The sequence below is a fragment of the Rosa rugosa genome, chromosome 3 (assembly GCF_958449725.1).
Source record: "Rosa rugosa chromosome 3, drRosRugo1.1, whole genome shotgun sequence".
Classification (NCBI taxonomy): Eukaryota; Viridiplantae; Streptophyta; class Magnoliopsida; order Rosales; family Rosaceae; genus Rosa; species Rosa rugosa.
In genome coordinates, this window is record NC_084822.1 from 2,182,352 (window position 1) to 2,201,688 (window position 19,337).

General features: G+C 40.1%; 1 pseudogene; it reads right to left on the minus strand.

The window, feature by feature from the left end:
* Positions 1-8,885: 8,885 nt before the first annotated feature.
* On the minus strand, positions 8,886-19,196 carry LOC133736006 (uncharacterized; annotated as a pseudogene).
* Positions 19,197-19,337: the final 141 nt, after the last annotated feature.

Genomic DNA, 19,337 nt, shown 5'->3' on the forward strand with positions numbered 1-19,337 from the left:
CATCTTAGGACCAGTTACAACTCTCAAAAGGGAAACTGGACTCTAGATGAACTTATATCCATCTGTGTGGATGAGGAATCTAGGATCAAGGAAGAAAAGGAACCTGCTACGACCATTAACCTTATTGAGAAGCCTAAAAGGAAAAAGCCCCAGAATAAGCTCAAGCCTATCAAAGCCATAACTAAGAGTTCAACAGCTACAGTGGCCAAGGAAAACAGGCCATTCAGGTTCAAGTGCTACTTTTGCAAAAGAGTAGGACACATGAAAAAGGACTGCACTGGCTATAAAAATTGGTTAGCCAAAAAGGGTAAGATTTTTTCTAATACAGTTTTTTCCTAGAAATTAATCTTATAAATGTTGAACCACAGTCTTGGTGGATAGATTCAGGCTCACCTATTCATATTACTAATTCTTTGCAGGGATTCATAAGGAGGAGAATCCCAAAAAGTGATGAAGTGAACCTGTGTGTAGGCAATGGCACGAGAGTGGCAGTCAAGGCTATTGGAACCTTAAAGCTCGATTTAGGATTAGGAAAATTGTTAGTTCTGGACAATGTTTTTTATGTACCTTCCATGAGAAGGAATTTGGTTTCAGTTTCTCTTTTAGTAAAATCTGGTTGTAGACTTGTTATGGATAGCAATGGAATTTTTATTTCTAAAAATTCTGTTCAAATTGGTTCTGGTGTTATAATGAATGATTATTTACAGTTAAATTGTTCAATAGCTCTGCAAGAAATTTTACTTGTTGAAAATAACACCAACAGTACTAGCACTTTAACAGGTGTCAAAAGAACCAAACTAAATGAAAAGTCTGCATTTTTATGGCATAGAAGACTCGGCCATGTTTCAAAACAGAGACTGAAAATTTTGGTGAAAAACAACATCCTAAATGAACTTGATTTTTCTGATCTAACAGACTGTGTTGAATGCTTTAAGGGAAAAATAACTAATACTAGAAAGAAGACTGCATATAGAAGCCAAAATTTATTAGAACTCATACACACTAATATATGTGGACCATTTAGGCATCAAACTATCTGTGGGAATGTGTATTTTATCACATTCATTGATGACTTTTCTAGATACAGTTATATTTATCTACTTTCAGAAAAGGCACAAGCATTGAAAGCCTTTAAAATCTTTAAGTCTAAGGTAGAAAATCAACTAGAAAAGAAAATCAAAACAGTGAGATCAGATAGAGGGGGTGAGTTCTATGGCAAGTACACTGAATCCGGCCAACAAAAGGGTCCATTTGCCTTGTGTTTGCAAGACAATGGAATTAAAGCTCAATATACAACACCCTATAACCCACAACAGAATGGTGTTGCAGAGAGAAAGAATAGGACTCTTTTGAACATGGTTAGATGCATGATGTGTACAACTGGTTTGCCAAAATTTTTGTGGGGTGAGGCTTTAAAAACTGCAAATTATATTTGCAACAGGACCCCTAGTAAGGCTATAGAAAATACTGCTTTTGAGCTTTGGTGTGGCAGGAAACCTAGTCTTCATCACTGCCATGTTTGGGGATGCCATGCAGAAGCTAGGATTTATAATCCAAGCTTGAATAAACTTGATCCTAAGACAGTTAGTTGCTATTTTATAGGTTATCCAGATAAATCTAAAGACTATAAATTATATTCTGCTTATCATTCACCTAGAATTTTTGAAACACATCAAGTAAAGTTTCTAAGTGAAAAAGTTCACAATACAAACCTTGAGAATTTATCCTCAGATTTTGAGGAAATTGTGTCAGATGAGAATATAAGTGTAGCATTGCCTTTAGAACAAGAAGTAACTGATCAAGTCACTGGTCGAGTAACTGACCAAGTAACTGATCACGTACCTATAACTAGTCAAGCAACTGACCATGTCACTGACCAAGTAACTGTCACTGGACAAGTCACTGACCATGTAACTGGTCAAGTATCTGACCAAGTCACTGATCGAGTACATGTAGACCATGTAACTGGTCAAGTACCTGTAACTAGTCATGTCACTGACCAAGTAACTGGTCAAGTACCTGTCACTGGTCATGTCACTGACCAAGTAACTAACCAAGTAACTGACCCAGTAACTGATCAAGTCCCTGTCAACCCTCAGCCTAGAAGATCACAGAGAGCAAGAAACCCAACTTATGGGGGGGGGGGGGGGGGGGGAAGATAGTGACTACATTGTTTATCTGCAAGAAGCAAAAATTGAAATGGACTGTGCAGAGGACAATGATCCGACTACTTTTAACCAAGCCATTGAAAGTAGTGAATCTCATCGGTGGCAGCTAGCAATGGAAGCAGAAATTAATTCCATGAGTCAAAATGCGGTTTGGGAATTAGTTGAACCTGATCCCAACCAGAAACCTATAGGTTGTAAATGGGTTTTCAAAACCAAAAGAGATGTAAATGGCAATGTAGAGAGACATAAAGCAAGATTAGTTGCCAAGGGTTTTACACAGAAGGAGGGCATTGACTTTACTGAGACTTTTTCTCCAGTTTCTACAAAAGACTCGTTTAGAATAATCATGGCTTTAGTTGCTCACTTTGATATGGAGCTACACCAAATGGATGTTAAGACAGCCTTTTTGAATGGTGAACTAGATGAAGTGATTTATATGAAGCAGCCAGAAGGTTTTGTGCAAGCTGGAAGTGAAAACTTAGTATGCAGGTTAAGAAAATCAATTTATGGCCTTAAACAAGCTTCTAGACAGTGGTACAAGAAATTTGATTATGTGACTTCTACTTTTGGATTTACAGAAAATCTTGTTGATGAATGTGTTTACTTGAAGACAATTGGGAACAATTTTATTTTCCTAGTACTCTATGTCGATGATATACTTTTGGCCAGCAGTAACCTTAAGCTGCTTAAAGACACCAAGAGCTTTCTGTCAAAGAACTTTGACATGAAAGACTTAGGAGAAGCATCCTATGTACTAGGTATTGAAATTAAAATAGATAGGGCACAGAGACTACTTGGTTTGTCTCAACAGAATTATATTACCAAAGTTTTGAAGAGATTTGGTATGGAAAAGTGTGCAGCTGGAGAAGTTCCTATGTCTAAAGGAGATAAGCTAACCAAAAAGCAAAGTCCCAAAAGTGATGTTGAGAAAGAAAATATGGAGTCGAAGCCTTATGCCAGACTTGTAGGAAGTCTCATGTATGCACAAGTCTGCACTAGGCCAGACTTGTCTTTTGCAGTAGGGATTTTATCGAGATTCCAATCTAATCCAGGCCATGAACATTGGGTAGCTGGGAAGAAAGTGTTGAGATACCTGCAGAAAACTAAAAGTCATATGCTAGTTTATAGGCAAGTGGAAGATCTGAAACTTGTTGGATTTTCAGATTCTGATTTCGCAGGAATTATCCAGACTCCAAGAAGTCAACTTGTGGATACGTGTACATGCTAGCAGGAGGTGCAGTTGCTTGGAAACCATGAAGCAAACTCTAGTTTCAACCTTCACCATGCAAGCTGAATTTATTGCAGCATATGAAACTGTGTGTGAAGGACTTTGGATCAGGAATTTCTTTATGCAGACCAAAGTGTTAAGTCACATTGTGGCAGACACACTTGTGATTTATTGCGATAATGAAGCAGCAGTTTTCTTTAGCAAGAACAGTAAAAGATCAAATAATTCTCAGCATATTGATTTAAAGTATTACAGTGTTAGAGAAAGGGTTAAGCATGGTGAGATAGCTGTTTTGAGCATTGACACGAATTCACAGCTAGCAGACCCCTTCACCAAGGCCTTGTCAGTAGCAGCATTCCAGAAGCATACAGCCAGCATTGGAGTTTTAGCTAATCTAGATGCTTAGGTTTAGTAGAGAGTTAATCCAGTTGGAGCAATTTAAATTTCTAAGGTTTTTGAGTTCTTATGTTTTAGTTGTGATCTTTTATTTTTGTTTATCACAACTTATTTGTAATGGCAGATTTTATTATTAATAAATTTTGAGGTATTTTTAGATTTTGGTTATTGCTGCAGTTTTTTGTTGAATGTTCTGAAAATTATCGATTTTGTGTTTAAAGTTATACTTGCTATCAGATGGCTTAAATCATGTGAAGCATGATGATAAGGTTCAAGCAATATTTTTAAGCCATCGGTGTTCAGTGAATTTGCTTGAGTTTCTGGTTTTAGATACATAAAGTAGGACCTAATATATGTTTACTTGTTGATACACATTAACATATATTGTATCACTTTTGGTTGAACATATGTGGATTGCAGAAGCTTGTGTTAGTGGTTTTGAAACTCTGCATTTTTGTTAAAATGTATATTGTTTCTTGCTCTGCATAAGTAACTATGATCTAACCATGTTGGAATGGATTTTCGATTTGAGTTTGTTATCTGGCGCGCACTTCAGTAAGTTAAGTAGGTTTTGATGTTCTCTGGTGCAAATCATCGAGCATGATATGTGTGAGTCCAAGGGGGAGATTGTAAGATCAAATATGGACATAACACATATCATCATAAAGTAATTGATGATTAGCTTAATATCAATCCTAGTTTAACATGGATACAAACAGTGAATCAATACTAGTGACTTAATGAAGTAGTGTATCAATTCATTAAGGATAGTAATCCATTGCTTAGTCTACAAGAAAGGCTACAAGTTGTGATACATTAGGAATCTAAGAGTGAAACCTAAACCGACAAGGAATGCTTTAATGGGAAGCTTCTTGAGGTTTAAGTCTCATATATATACAGATGAATTGGTCCCTGATTACTACCACGACTATTGCATAAGTTCTGTCCATTGAGAAGCAAGTTGGTAAGTAACAGAAGACCACATTCAGTGATCGAGTTAAGCAGTTACATAAGATGGAATCCATGACAGTAATTGCAGAAGGTAAGCCTTGATCCTTTTATGATTGTTGTGCATATGTTGTGAGCATGTAATTATGGTTTTACAGGCATCCCTATACAAAGCACTGAAGAAGCCTACAAAGTTCATCAAAACTGATCTAGGAGAATTTCAGGTAATTGCATCTCATGCATAAGCATGAGATTGCAACATGTGTTGCAATCCCCGAGTTAGTCCTAGTCCCTACGTTTTTGGGAGTCCAATTTTCGAAAGTATCTTTTGGTTTTTAGATTTTATTTTACAAAGATATTTTTCAACTGATAAAATCGTGTTTTTGAAGTCTTAGGTGATTTAGGATTTGTTTATTTTAATTGGATATCTTTTATTAAAAGATCTTTCCTAGTAGGAGTCCAATTAGGGTTAAGTCTGAATTGTTGAGAATTTATTTTCTCCTCAATATATTCAGAAAAGCAGCGTTGATTGTGTAGGGATTTTTGATGCAAGAATTATTGTGTGTCTTGCTTGCTTAGAAAGAGTTCCATAGGAGTCCATGAAACACTTGTTCCGTGTCTAAGTGTTTCATTGTTCATTCATACATGCATTGATTCTCTCGAGATCAGTAGAGAAGATTGGTGGTGCAAGTGGAGCGATATTTGCATATCGTTCAAGTGAAGAAGAAGGTCAAGATTCAAGACAAACACCTCTCTAGTGAGTCTAGAGATTGTAGTCGCATAGAGAGCTATATGTGTTTGTAAAGAACCATATCCTTCATCAATAAGTTGATTGATTTTATTTGGGTTCTCAAGAGTAAGAGCCCCACAGTGTTTTTAATATCAAAATTGAGGTTTTCACTGCGTAACCAAAATTGTGCTTTCTGTGTGAAAATTTTGATTTCTGCCCAGTAAGGATTGATACGTGCCTTGCAATCTCCGAAACCCAGAAAAACGTTTCATCCAAGTATTTTCATCCTATATCTGTATGGTGACCAAGAGTGTTGTTATGGTAATAGCCTGTGAGCGTCAGCTTCTTGTGGGTAAAAAGAGCGTGTGTCTCAGCAATTGTTCTCTTATGGGAGATGAGCATGGGACTAATCAGCTTTACTACTGAGAGGTCAACACCATTCTGCAATATATATAGGGAACTGCCATTGTATCCGAGGGTCTGAAAATGCATATTCTAAGCCTAAACTTGGTTAATGTATGATTCTGAAGCAATAACCAACCAAATTCCGAGCTTTCCCATATATTGATCTTCAATGATGTCTACAGACAACCACATTGCTTCTGATGGACACTCACTAAAAGAAAACATGCGAGCAGCTGAATTGGTATTTCTCATATGTGCACCAAACTCAAGACTAGTTCTAGTAGCTAGCGTCAAAGCTCCCACAGTAGTGTGAAATGTTGTATCAATCTTTGCCACTTCTTTGAAACTTGACCATGCCTCAATGATCCAAATAAGAAAATGGCCATCTCATTATTCGGCATGTAATTCCAAGGGGACTCCATTCTTTGCTTCAAGGGACGTATATAATATTTGAAAACACAATTATGCCTTAGTGCACATAAATGAACACCCACATGTGAATTAGAAAAGATTCTCAAGGCTTCTCTATTGATACCCTGCAGTAGATGGCTTGAATTCACAAATTCAATTGCCTGGGAGTGTATAATTCTAAACAACCAGATAAGCAAAGGAGCTTCATTTGACTGAATAGATACTGAAAAGTGTTCCGGAGGAATTAATGCAAGATCTCCAAAGTCAATTGCCACAGAGGTGAATTCGAAAAACCATGTAATCAAGAAATCAGGTAAGTAATGAGAACAGCTCACAGAAGAATGATAATTTCCATTATCAATATCACCATGCCCGATTTCAAGGCCTTGTTTCTTAGACTTCAAAAACATCAGCTCATTCATAGAGACAATCAGACAACCATCATAATTCCAAAGATAAACTATGGATCTTCTCTCAATATGTCAGCCAAAAGTGGCCCTAATGAATGGATACCAACCATAGGTGATAAAAGAAACAGTTTCTTCACAAGTGCATGGAATGGAGGATAAAAAGTGGAAGAGCACGTTGCCATGATTCGTCACGTTTTCAACATCAAGAATCACTTCACTCCTGAACACCTCCGAAAGGAATACCATTAATGGGCACTTGAGTGAAGCTGATCGATTGTTATATGACTACAATTAATATTTGTTTTGTTCTTTATTTACCTGTAGGCCATAGCATATATGATGTATTAAATTTCTTTTTTATTTGTTTTAGAATAAGTGACACACCACTTTTTTTTTTTGGGCTTCGGATGCGCTTGCTTTTAGTGAAAAATCTACAATTAATTGTTATGCGAATTCACAATTGAACGATGACGTGCATGATGCTCAATTCACTCACATCCTCATAGTGAAAAATTTATGGCTCACTACTTTCTTTTTCTTTTTTTTTTGGGGAAGGGTAGTGTGGCTGCCTCAAACCTTTTTTTTTTTTTTTTTTTGAACAAGGGCCGGTGCGGCTGCCCTCAAGCCTTCATAAATGAAACCGACGAATACAAGGGTTACAATCTGGAACTAGAGTACATCCAGAAAATAAATCATGAGACGACTCTACTAAATACTTGTATTCCAATCCACACCAACTAGCAAAGAACGCGCTCCAGACGGTTCTATTTGCTTCCCAGCGGTGACACAACGGAAAGATTACTCGATCAGCAACTTTAATGCAGCAAAGCGTAATTTCCATTCTACCAGCTTTCCTATCATGTTGCCACTGGAATCTACATCCAGTGGCACGTAGTCTCACCCTGCCACTAGGAGGCAGCGACCATTTGACAAAGCAAGGAACTCGCCGCCTACCTAGAGCAGACAAGGCACTTTGAGTGCACCCACAGGCACAAGGCCCGACTATCCCTACACAACGAATGCAAGGACTTATTGCTCGCAATCTGCGCAAAACAAGTAAACAAACAACAAAATAACAACTTATAAACAAACAGCTCAACCCAACTGTCCACCAGTAAGGATCCAAAGCCCAAAGCTCGGCCCAACCTCCAACCTCCCCAAGGAATTCTAGAGCAGCAGTCCACCAATCCCACCACCATGTCCGCCGCCAACGAACCGGAGTCAGCAATCCGGAACTCCCACGTCGCCCACCAACGATCTCCACAGCCATCGGAGACCTGACCACAAGCTAGAACAGATCGCCACTGCCAGGAGATAGAAGCCCGGATCCACCCACCCCAATCAACCCAGGCAGAAGCCCGATCAAACAAAGAGATTGTGACCCCAGATCTCGCCGCCGGCCAACAACCCATCCTCGCCTGAGCCCATCAGATCGGAGTAGATCTGCCCCACCCAAGAAACACCTTGCATCCATCTTTCCCGAGTCGCGCCTAAGCCTCAGACCCCCGCTAGTGCCCACCGTAACCTCACAGGCCCGTCCGACGACAGCGCCACAGGGACGCGCCGCCGGACGGAGCATTCACTCCTCAGGAAGAGACCAGCGCGTGGGGCGCGTTCTATTTATCCCCCTTCAGGCCTCAAACCTTATTAATAAATATGCTGAATACACAGCAGTCAGCGGATAATCGAGCATAAATGATAAATTGTATATTATAATAACACCACACCAAAATTGGCCTTTTACGGCGCACATGCCAAAATTGGTCTTTTACGGCCAACCATGTGCGACATAAAAGCCTATTTACAGCGCACAAAAACAGATTGTAAAACCTTGCGCCGTAAAAGACATGTAGTCTTTTACGCATCTGTTTTATGGCGTGCAAAAATGCGTCATAAAAGAATAATTAACACACCATAAAAGTGGTTCCACAAATGTCATTTAGGTCAGTCGTTACAGCCCACATTGCACGCCGTAAAAGACCTCCTATTAAAGGCGTACACAGCACGCCGTAAAAGAGTGGCTAAACTCCTAATTAAGGCGCACATTCCTTTTTGCTCAAATGTCACTCTCATATTACCCTCATCATAATTAATCTCATGTACAAAGTAACTTGGAAATGTATTAGTAGAACTCATTACATCAATCAATTAAACCCCCCTAAACCCTAAACATATTTGAAGTTACCTAACTACGTACAACATTGCTCCGGGGTCTCCTTGTCTTCCTTGTTCCTTCCTTTCGCAAGCTGTACAATGGCAAAAGTACACTGCAAGCAGGAGTTACAACTTTCTTTCAGCCATTCCAGTTTGTCACAAGACAAAGAAAAGAGGGATCAAAACAATTCAGCAGCACGTCTGATACTCTAGAATCGGAAGAATAAAATTTTTCAAGAGAAAAAGGAGAAATGTAACTAGAGATGAGTTTCAGTACAAGCCGGATCAGCAATGATCTACACTATGAAGCAATCCAATATAGATGAGCATTTCTGAATTAATGCACCTCAAGAGGGGAGAGAAAGAACTCACCATGCAAGTTAATACCAAATAGTGCTCTGATATTCTTGCCCCCAGTCAAGTCTATAATAGATGCGTAGTATTTCTTTGCTGTCTGTACGTTTTCTAATCCACTAAGAGTGTAAAGAATCTGTTAAACACAGAAAGCAAAACATCAGAGATTTGATTCATCTTATTTACAAAAGGTATTTAGTACGTTAGGCAATGCAATCATGGTCATTTTGGATATGCACTACGCCACTTCAAGTCTTCAACCCAGGAATATTTCACATCATGCCATTTCAAACAGATAATAGTAGGGCAACAAAAATCAAGGACATTGATTGCAATTCGGTTACTGGGTGTTCATATACAAAGTGTCACAGAGCAACTGTAATTCTTGACCAGAAAGGGGGGAAAAGCAACATACATCAACATAAGCTAAGTGGTAGAGGGGAACAGTAGGTTGTGCCAATATCAGCTCCTCATAGCAGAACGCAGCTTGCTTGTCACATTACTCTAGTATAAATGATGTTAAAGAATGTTAAAGCATATGGAAAAAATTCATTTCCATGTGAAATATTTCAGTATTATTATATTATTCTTCTAACACATAGCCCAAAAGTCCAAAACTTATCCACCTAGCACGACCCTCAAGAACTGCTGCTACAACTACAACACAAGCACCAGTTCCACAAGCCAGTGCTGCTCCTACAATCAAAAGTGATTAAGCCTCTCATTAAAAAAAAAAAAAAGAGAAAAAAAAGGGACTTTGTATCAGATCACTCTACTTAGATTTTCTTTTGCTTGCAAAAGAACTAACCTGCACCACGCTCCCAAACTCGCATTTTGAGGTGTGAAGGAGTGAAAACTTTCACAAATTGTGCCAATCACAATCAAATTAAACATAAGAATACAAAACCATTATAATGAACAATGGCAAACATATTAAGATTCAGAAGACAGGAACAAAGAATCTGTAGAAATTGGTTTTCATTGATCCAATTGTGTTTACAATGTACAGATATATAGGCTATACAGAAGCTATAATTACAAAAGTCTATAAAGAGCATTAAAGACTATAGATGCAGAATATCAAAACTGTTACATCAGTTACTAAATCAGTTTTGAATGCTGAGAGGAAATCTCTCTAACACCCTCCCTCAAACTTGGCGGTCCTGGACGAACAAGTTTGCTAGTAAGGAAGACATGTCGGTGCTTATGGAGAGGCTTGGTGAGAAGGTCTGCAGGCTGATCAACAGAGGGAATGAAGCAAACACGGTGGCTGCCAAGAGCCACTTTCTCACGAACAAAGTGATAATCAAGTTCAATATGCTTAGTGCGTGCGTGAAACACTGGATTAGATGCCATATATGTAGCACTAAGATTATCACAATGCAAGAGAATAGGATACTGAAGTCGGGCACCAAGTTCATAGAGTAAGAAAGCTAACCATGTTGTCTCGGCACTAGCATGAGACAAAGAACGATACTCAGACTCAGCGCTGGATCTAGCAATGGTGGGCTGCTTCTTAGAACACCAGGAGACCAAGTTGGTGCCAATATAGACAAGATATCCGGACGTAGAGCGACGGGAATCCGGACAGCCCGCCCAATTCGCATCAGCATAAGCAGCAAGAAAAGGAGGGTGGTGTTGAGGACCAAAGAACAAGCCATGATCAAGTGTGCCTTTGACGTAGCGAAGGATGAGTTTGGCAGCAATTAAGTGAGGTATACGCGGCTGACTCATGAATTGAGAGATGGAGTTTACGGCAAAGGCAATATCAGGGCGTGTGATGGTCAGATACTGCAGGGAACCAACTATTTCTCGAAAGACCGAGGGATTAGGAAGGAAGTCTCCTTCAGTGGTGGTTAGAATTGCTTTTGCTGACATGGGGGAGCTCATAGGCTTACTAAGCAGCAGGTCATGTTTGACAAGGAGATCATAGGCATACTTGAGTTGACTGATATGAATTCCTTTATTGTGAGGGATGACCTGTAATCCAAGGAAGTAGTGTAGTGAACCAAGGTCCTTTATGTCAAAGCCACGACCCAATGCATCAATAAAACTCTGTAGAAGTCGGTCATCACTGCCGGTGACCACAATATCATCAACATACAGTAGAAAGTAAATGGTATGACACCCAAGACGGTAAATGAACAAAGACGAATCAGCCAAACTCTGAACAAAACCAACAGATAACAAGAAGCATGTCATACGATGAAACCACGCACGCGGAGCTTGCTTGAGACCATAGAGGGCCTTGTTGAGCTTGCAAACGTGAGAGGGCCGAGAGGGGTCAATGAAACCTGGTGGTTGTGTCATATACACATCTTCTTGAAGAAATCCATGGAGGAATGCATTCTTAACGTCCAATTGACGAAGAGACCAGCCTCTAGACACAGCAATTGAAAGCACAACACGAATAGTGGCAGGTTTAATCACAGGGCTAAAGGTTTCAGTGAAGTCGATACCTTGTTGCTGATGAAACCCTTTGGCCACAAGTCGGGCTTTGTGACTGTCAATTGTGCCATCTGATTTGTGCTTGACGCGGAATACCCATTTGCAGCCAACAAGATTCTGAGAAGAAGATGGGGGAACCAGAGTCCAAGTATTATTTTTCAACAACGCATTGATTTCTTCAACCATCGCAGCACGCCAGACTCCATGTTTAGATGCTTGGGAGTAGCATGTAGGTTCAGCTGATTCAATGGCAGTGAGAAGAGCTCGAGGAATTGGGTATTTCACTGTGCCATCGGTACGAACCCGAGGCTGCACAATACCATGTTGAAGCCGTGTCCGCCTGGGCTCAATTGGTGGAGAAGCCGGATTAGGAGGAGAGGAAGGAGGTGGAGAGCCGACCGGCGTTGGAGAAGCAGTGGCAGAAGCCGGCGGAGGAACCGACGCAGCGACAATGGGCGGCTGAACAGAAGAGGCCGAAGTCGGTGAGGGAGGTTGAGGCAACCAGCGGCGCTGATAAGTGCGAATCGGGGGGGCAGGGGGCGCCGTAGGTGGTGACGAGGCAGGGGGCGCTGGCGACGATGCAGAGAGCGGTGGAACTGGGAGATGAAGACTGAAGGCATTCGGGTTAGATGGAGATGCTGAGTGGGGTAGTGCGGCCTCTGATGTTGAGGCTGAGGTGGCGTTCCCAGCTTGAGGATGGGGGCCAGAGGAGGTGGGCTGTGTGAGAGGGAGGCCCGGACTGGACAAAAGTGTGAACTCCAATGGGTCGGGTGGTGGAACAGCCTGCATATTTTTGTAAGGAAAAACCGTTTCATTAAAGATCACATGCCTAGATATGTAGACACGACCTGTGGCGGGATCTAAACACCGGTAACCTTTGTGATGAGGACTATAACCTAGGAAAACACAGTCAATACTACGACTGGAAAATTTGTCAAAGACATAAGACCCAAGATGAGGAAAACAAGAACAACCGAATACGCGAAGAGAAGAATAAGAAGGGGAACTACCATAAAGACGAGTATGCGGAGTTTCCCAATTAAGAATGGGTGTAGGAAGAAGATTAATCAGATAAACAGAGGTCAGGACAGCTTCAACCCAAAGATTATGGGGGACACCAGAAGTGAGAAGGAGACTGCGAGTCATTGTGACAATATGACGATGTTTGCGCTCGGCAAGACCATTTTGTTGTGGTGTATGTGGGCACGAGAATCGCTGTTGAATCCCCAAGGATTTACAATAATGAGAGAAGGCATTATTAACATATTCAGTCCCATTGTCGCTTTGAAGAAATTGGATGGTATGGTGAAAGTGATTTTGAATCATGGCAACAAAAGTTTGAAAATGAGTGAGAACTTCATTTTTGCGACGCATGGGGTAAATCCAAGTGTAACGGGAGAATTCATCAGTAAAAAGAACATAATATTTAAATCCACTAACAGAAACAAGAGATGAGGCCCAAACATCACTATGAATAATATGAAAACGAGAACTGACAGTCTCTGTATGTGAAGGGAAAGGTAATTGGTGAGATTTGCTAAGCGTACAATCTCGACAAAACGAACGAAAATACAATTTGGAATTTATTGTAGAGCTTAGACGAGATAAAACATTGGATGACGGATGACTCAAACGATTGTGCCAGAGGGAGGAGTGAATAGAAGCAAGAGCCTGTGGAGGACTAGAAACGCTGGACAGATTGAGGGGATAGAGGCCATCTTTACAGGGGCCCTGAAACAAGAGACGACCAGTACGTAAGCAATAAATCTGGTAGAAATCAGGAGCAAAAAGAAAGAAAACAAGATTATCTTTAGTGAAGCGAGCAACAGAGAGAAGATTTTTACGAATGGACGGAATGCGAAAAATATTTTGTAAAGTGAAATGAGAAGAGCCTAATGAAAGGGGAAGGTTACCGGTATGGGAAACGGGCATGGAGTCCCCGTTACCCATATAGACATTATGAGGCCCACTATAGGATTGAGGATTGTTGACAGGCATGGCGGTCATGTGGTGGGTGGCACCCGTATCCGGGTACCAAGTGGGATCCGCAGCATGATGAACTCCAGCAAAAGGAGTGACAGTAGTTGGGCCGGAAAAACGATGCGGGCAGTGGTTTAGCCCGTGTTGACTTGAGTGACAATTAGGGCACCATTGTGGAGGTGGCCCAAGAAGCCCATTAGAGCCCGGACGCGCGGCCCATGCAGGAGAGGTAAAAGGCCCAGGCGCATGTTGGGGTTACAGCAAGTAAGGAGGCTGTGACATCGCACCTGGATACGGTGCGAGATGCGACTGATGTTGCTGAGGGAAGGAAGAACGCGCACCAGGTCGGCGGTTTCGGCCAGAGGAATGGAAGGGACGGCCGGAATGGGAAGAGCGACCGGCGGAGGAGCGTTAATCATTGGCGGAGGAGCGGGGATCACGGCGAGAGGAAGGATGACCATGATTGAAGAGAGCGGTGGCCGAGCCATTGTCAGAAGGGCGAGTCTGTTGAGCATCAAATGAGAGGATACGGGCACGAAGCTCCGTGAAATCAGGAAGTGGAGGTGTTTGGGTGAGAGCTGTGCGAAGCATGATATAATCGGGGCCAAGACCATGGAGAGTAGCAATGACCAAATCTTCGTCTGACACGGGCTTGTTGATGGAGACCAAGGCGTCAGCAATCGATTTGGCATGGCGGAGGTATGAGTCAACAGATTGGGTGCCTTTGTTGAGATCCAAGAGCTGCACTTTGAGATTAGTCGCACTGGCCACAGACTTTTGGGAAAAGTGGCGTTCAAGACAGTCCCAAATTTCCTTGGAGGTGTCATAGCCAATGGTAAGTTGTGCGATGCTTTCTGTGAGAGTGGTTGTGAGGGTGCTGACGATTAACTGATCCTCCGTATCCCATTTTTCATATGCAGGGTTGGGGTCTTGGGTGGTGGTTTGGCCATTGGTGAGGAAACGTGGAGGAGCTGGTTGGGAGCCATCAATGTAGCCCCAGAGTTTATTCCCTTTAAGATAGGGTTTGAGTTGGCGAAGCCAAACGAGATAGTTGGTTTCAGTTAGTTTTATGAAGCTGGCAGTATTGGGAGAAGGACTTGAGGAGGTGGTAGCCATGAGATGGGAAGGAATGAGGGAAGAAGAAGACAGAGGTAGAAGACAGAAAGGATCGAGGTGAGAATCCTAGACGACTGATACCATGTAGAAATTGGTTTTCATTGATCCAATTGTGTTTACAATGTACAGATATATAGGCTATACAGAAGCTATAATTACAAAAGTTTATAAAGAGCATTAAAGACTATAGATGCAGAATATCAAAACTGTTACATCAGTTACTAAATCAGTTTTGAATGCTGCTCCTACAATCAAAAGTGATTAAGCCTCTCATTAAAAAAAAAAAAAAAGAGAAAAAAAAGGGACTTTGTATCAGATCACTCTACTTAGATTTTCTTTTGCTTGCAAAAGAACTAACCTGCACCACGCTCCCAAACTCGCATTTTGAGGTGTGAAGGAGTGAAAACTTTCACAAATTGTGCCAATCACAATCAAATTAAACATATGAATACAAAACCATTATAATGAACAATGGCAAACATATTAAGATTCAGAAGACAGGAACAAAGAATCTATGAAAACCTATTAGAAACAAACATTTAGATTGCATAGAACTCAATATATAATGTGACATATATATGATCAGGTAAGTAGGTAACTGTGTTTCCGACCCTACTAAAGAAAGAGTGGAGAATCTGGAGATATGTAACATGTTGCTATGGCATACGTTTGTTTTACTACTTGAGACATTTTAGATCAAAACATGCAAGTGCTCAGTATCTTTTTTTACCTGTTTACCAAAACGGCAACCTTGTAAACTTAAAGAAAGGTTTCACACAATTGGAACAATACTACATTCCCGACATATTTCTCAATTCTCATAATCTCAAAGCACAATCCAACAAGTCCTAATGAGACCAGGAGTTTATATAATAATAAAGTAAACACCAACTGATTCCAAATTTATAGACTCTGGTCTGTGTTGGTTCTTGCTGGAAACACCTCATGGTGCTCAAATTTGGGACCAATTTCAGCTAAATTCAATTCAGAACAAATTAAAGCATAGACAATTGAAGCCACTAAACTTCCTTAAGTCTGTAGAAACATACATTTGCAACGAGACATAGATTTCTGCCAGCTCTCTCCAAGCATCATTATCGGCCATAAATATGTAAACAGAGGGAAAAGACAAGTCAACAACTTTTTTCTTTTTTAGACATAAAACATACTTTTGTCAAGGCTTAAATTATATGCCTTACATTTCAAGATATTTATTCAGCCATTCAATGGCCCCTGAAGTATCGCCTTGAGCCTTTGCCTTATCTACCCTTCTGTTATGTATTACCTGCAAAAGAAGGATAGATTGAAATTCACATATTAGATCAGCCTTCTCTGCCTCTGCCCAGGATCCCTTTGCCTCAAGCAACATAGCCTCTAGCTTGCCTGTTGTATATGGAAAAACAAATAACTTATTCACCACATAGCAACAGCTAACAAAAACATTAAGGTTGGCCAGTTATTTTGACATTACTGAAGAATGTAATACTAGCCTCTCTCTACACATGGTTTCAATGAATTATTTCGACTTACCAACTCTTTTACTATCTGGAAATGCCTTTCGTAAAAGCTTGATGAGGTCCTGCAAAAATCAAGTAAAGGCACATTTTACTTTTGTGAGTATAAACACTTGCACAACAGTAAAACAAATCATATATGACTTACACAAATATGCCAATCTCAATCCAGAGTATATGAAGCCTAAAGTTACCATCAGATACAATATGATTGATTTGGCCGAAAGAAAGAGAACAATACATCATCATCAAAGCCTAAAGTTGCTAGTTCAAAGTACTTTAGAAGTATAAGCTAAAGAAAATAAGTATTATACCTTTGCAACATCAAGACTGGCAGTCCATGGCTGCAAGTGCAACCTGCTCATATAGAGTCCATTTTGCATCGAGAAATACAAAAAGGAACTTTAAATTGGAGACATAATAATGACAGGATATAAGCTTATCATGATTGTGATAGCTAAATTTATAAGCTATTGATTTTCCTTATTCACACTTAAGATTGTCAATTGTAGCAAGGGTAAACAAGGGTCTTTCCCGCAGAGGACTAAGGTTATAACTACTCAAAACAATGTCACAAAAGTGACCACTGTCCCTAGCGAACAGCAGTCGAAAACCTAATTAAAAACCTAATCTAAACTACTCAGAAAATTACGAAAATTTACAGAGATATACTAGACACACAGGGCGTCTTGCACACAAAATTTGGTATTATTCGGATATCGTTTACTATATAAAATAATTACAAAAATATAGAGGACAGAAAGTAACGAAAACAGATTTTAAGATGGTTTGAAAACAATATGATAAAGATAGTTAGGGAAGATGCATCCACCCCGGACAATCACACACAAGACAATTTGTTCAATCCTAATTCAATTAATCTAGATGAAGATGCTCAGGTTGGCTCGGTACGCTTGAACACAACCTATTACCCTTTCTTACTTCGTACGCTAGGCAGGAAGTGCTCTACACCTAGACTATTCCCAAGCAATGCAACCTAAAGGTACGCTTATTAGATTAAACATGCAGAGATCATTAAGGTCTAAAAGAGTTTGAGACATCACTAGGCATCGCAATAAACTTAGCGCCTTGCTAAACCTAGGACTTAGTTTACTTGATAGTGAAAACTAACAATTGCTTCTCTAGAAGGTTTGAGGAATCCAACTATTGATCCAGGCATCAAACAATCAAAGCGGTAGAACCCTAACATGCATACTAAGCGTGCACTCAAAGCATACAAGCAAGAATTCATCAATGGAAAAGCAGTAAACAAAAGTCTCATCTTGAATTAAAAGAAAATAAAATCAAAAGTCAAATCATCTTGTAGTTCATGTCTAGGGGCTTCAAGCAGCCCCCTAACTAATAAAAACTAGTTAAACATAGAAGAAACAAAACAAACTAAAGAAGGGGAGGCAGAGAGAGCGAGAGAGAGAGAGCTGCTGCAGAATCATCTCCTTTTATATGGTTAGAGGTTGCCTCCATCTTTCTTGTTGTGTAGGAAATCCAAAACTTAAAAGAATTAGGGTTAGCGTGCTTAGGTGGAGTTTTCCTATTGGCTCTTGAACTTGATGACTCATTCCAACCATTCACATCATGCCATTTGTCTATATTGAGCTGATATATGAAGCACAAACTCGTCCTCGGGCTTTTCGGTGTGATTTGGGCTTCGAAACATAAATTCCCGTCCAACCTCAGATTCACGCGCAGCCTGACCTTCTTGTACTAAATCGGTCATAACTTCCTCTAGAAAAATGATATTGACGAACCGTAAAAAGATCTGGAAACTAGACATCCGAGGCTTTCTATAAATATAAAGATCATCATCTGGATCGTTCTGAGCTGGTCTCAGTGCTCTGTCGAAGTTAACTGATCTGCACAGGCAGATTTCCCGATTTTGCCTTTCAATCCCTCTTTTACTTCTTTTCTCCTTCTTTACTCCAAGATACCTATAAAACAAATAAACAACGTAAATAACTAGAAAATATACTAAACTAACAAAGAAAGTATAGAGATTAACGCTATTAATATCACATAATTATGCTCCTATCAGATTGAATATAGCTAGGACTCAAATGAATTTGTCTACTCCCCCCCTTCATTACCAATTTTGTCGTGTGAAAATCCTTTCACTTACTAGTTAAAACACCAAACAAACCTCTTACTGCCCGAAAATATTACTTGCATCACTAAGCTAAGGTCTTTCAACTCAAACAATTTTTAGTATACTCGGATACTTGGATGTCGAAACACTACAGTTTTCAAACAACATATCAATATGACAAAATCAACAGCAATCTAACACAACTCAATAGAATTTACACAAATTCAAACACATAAAATTGCACACAACCTAGCCCGATTCATCATCAAGTAATTCCATTCCATTCCTAAGCTACCATGGTCCATAATCAAACGGCCTAAATTGAACTAACATGAATTCAAATTGCAAATGCTTCACCAAATCAAGCAATTCCAATCTAAACTCAAATTTCAAATCCGGATCGGAGCTCAAAACTCATCTTGAGGTATTATCCATCGTTGATTACTTCATCGCTTGTACAATCATCTCAAAAGACCAAATTGAGGGTTCCTATGTAATGACAACTTTCCTCTACTGAAAGCCGCACTCACATTAAGCACATATAGTCAACAATGTTTCTCCTGTTGAAACATGGAAGGGCCGAAGGGTGCCCTCACAATTTTCCTCTTTCATTTAGGAGAAACTTTCCCAAGCATATTGTGAATCCCTATTGCATTAGTAATCCCATGCAATAGGGTTTTCCAATTCTAAACCGGAAAAGGAATATCCACAGACACAATATAAATTATAAATAGGGGGCACGGGGCAAGGTTTATTCACATCTCAAATCTTCTAAAGACTTTGAAAAGCACTCAAATCTCCCAAACTCTCAAACCTTGGAAACCAATAACCATGTCGACTGAAATTGAGAACAAGAAGCTAACCCTGAAGAGCTCCGACGGAGAGGAATTCGAGGTTGACACTACTAGAAAAACACCATTTAAGGACACTGAAACTGTGTCCTTAAATACATACAAGGACTCTTTTTTTAAAGA